The sequence below is a fragment of the Petaurus breviceps genome, unplaced genomic scaffold, assembly GCF_028583685.1.
Source record: "Petaurus breviceps papuanus isolate PSGF00001 unplaced genomic scaffold, PetGlider_PUasm1.0 90750, whole genome shotgun sequence".
Classification (NCBI taxonomy): Eukaryota; Metazoa; Chordata; class Mammalia; order Diprotodontia; family Petauridae; genus Petaurus; species Petaurus breviceps.
Window position 1 is genome coordinate 703,177 of NW_027187335.1, and position 2,518 is coordinate 705,694.

Genomic DNA, 2,518 nt, shown 5'->3' on the forward strand with positions numbered 1-2,518 from the left:
GGAGGGAAGGAAAAAAATAATTTTAATGATAATTGTGTTGTATATTTTAAAGGAATAGCAAGTTGTGCATAGTAGATTTTCAGTTTCATGTTCAATCGTCTTTTTATTGTACTATGTTATGGAAATGCTTGTTTTGTTCCATAAATTAAAAATAAATTTTTAAAAAATTATTCTGAAAAAAAGAAATTTACATGATAATTGTATTATATATTTGAAAGAAATAGCAAGTTGTGCATAGTAGATTTGCAGTTTCATGTACAATCATCTTTTTTATTGTACTATGTTATGGAAATGCTTGTTTTGTTCCATAAATTAAAAATAAATTTTTTTTTTAATTCTGAAAAAAAAGAGAATAGAAAAAAAGGTTTAGGGGAATGATCTTCCTCTAGCCAAGGGAAGGAGAGAGGGATAAAAGTTCTGGCTATCCAGAGTTTTTTCATCCATAGTACCCAATGTGAATCTAAAACTAACAAGTTTGATATCCAAACCAATCCATAAATATCTATTGTGTACATGATGTTGAGGTAGGCAGTAGGAGATACAAAGACAAAATGTCAATAACTCTCTGCCCTCAAAGAGTTTACATTCTACAAGGGGGATACAACACACAGACATATGATGATATACCTGATTACTGGAGAAGGGAGAGAGAACACTAACAACCGGGAATCAAGAAAGGCTTCCCAAAGGAGGCAACAAGTGATGTAAGCCTGGAGAGAAGCCTGGGACTCTAAAAGGCAGAGGTGAGGAGGGATTAACATTTCAGGCATGAAGAACAGCTTACATAAAGGCCCGCAGGTGGGAGATGTAATCGCCAAGATCAAGAACAGCAAGATTTGTTTGACTATAGACAGAGTATGTGAAAAACAACAAATCCGCCTGGAAATTAAGTTAGAACCAGATTGTGGAGGGCTTTAAATGCTGAGGTGAGAAGTTTGCATTTTATCCTAGATGTAATTGGGAAGTACTAAAGATTCTTGAGCAGGATAGCAGAGTAGAGAGATGATGGTCTAGAAAAATAGACTCACTGAAGGGCTATATATAAGGAACCAGGGTCTTTAAAATCCTAAGGGAAACCTCCTGGACAAGCAAAGCCCATTTCACGTTAAATGTGAATTTCTAACATTTAAAAACATTCTCAAACACCCCAAGAAAGAAAATGTTACCTCAGATATAGTCTTAAAAAAAATTGGAGAGGCTGGGGTGCATCGTAGATATAGACCTGGCCTCTGAGCCAGAAAGACATATTCAAGTCTTACCCATAATTTATACTGGATGTGTGTGACTCTGGGGAAGTCATTTACACTCTCTCAGATCAAAGAGGTTACCCATCTGTATTAGTAGAGGTAGTTTCCTTGAGAGGAGTTCCCTATAACAAAGAAAATATAAATCTGGGGCAGCTAGGTGGTGCAATGAATAGAACACTGGCCCTGGAGTCAGGAGGACCTGACTTCAAATCTGACCTCAGACACTTAACACTAGCCGTGTGACCTTGGGCAAGTCACTTAACCCCAATTGCCCTGTCTTTCTCCCTCCAAAAAGCAAAAAAAAATTTTTTTTGATAGATAGATTCAACCCAAAAAGAAAAATGGCAATCAGATATTTCCTCAGATCAAAAGTTCAAAAATTTTAAGAGTGGATTTCACTTCAACTCATTGATGTGCAGATCAAAAGGGAATTAAAATTGTTAGAGTTGGAAGAATCCCAATCTATGGATTATTTAGTCCAAACATCTCATTGGAGGGAAGAGGATAAACACAAAAATGGGAGGAGGTAAGTGATTACATATCCAGGTGTGATGAGATTCATCCTTTATTTCCCAAAGCAAAGGTAACCTTATCAACAGGAATGTTGATGTATTGTGCTGCTCCAAATGGGTACCAGATGGCACTGACTTCAAAGTGTCCTGGATATTCTGGGAAATCCACAAGCAAATTGTAAATTGAAGAAGTCTGTCAAAGTGTTCTAGAACAGTAATTGACAAAATGCAGCCCAAGCACTGGTCTCACGACTGATTCATGTTGACAGTGTAATGGCATCTACACTTTTGTTTCTGGCACAAATTAATTTACTGATGGCTTTGATTAAAACCAGACATCATCCCTTTACTATTATATCCAAAGTGTTGCCAGTTTCCCTATTCATTTTGATTAGGGTTTTGTGCAGTGAAAAGAGGAAACAGGTGAGTTAAATCATCTGCAATGTCATAGAATGTTAGAACTGGAAATTACCTCAGAGGTCATCTAGTCCAACCTTCCCCAACCAAGAATACCTTTGTAGCACCAAACTAACAATAGGGGCAATATTGCACACAGGTATGGTAACAGAGGCCACACCCTCCACTCTTCACTCAGTATGTTGTTCTGATTCGCTTATCCTCAGTCCACACTCTGGCTAACAGGTATGAGAGTTTTCCTAGAATGGAGAGACTAGCCACAGCTCCACAGCTACAATCACACCTCTCTCTCTCTCTCTCTCTCTCTCTCTCTCTCTCTCTCTCTCTCTCTCTCTCTCTTCC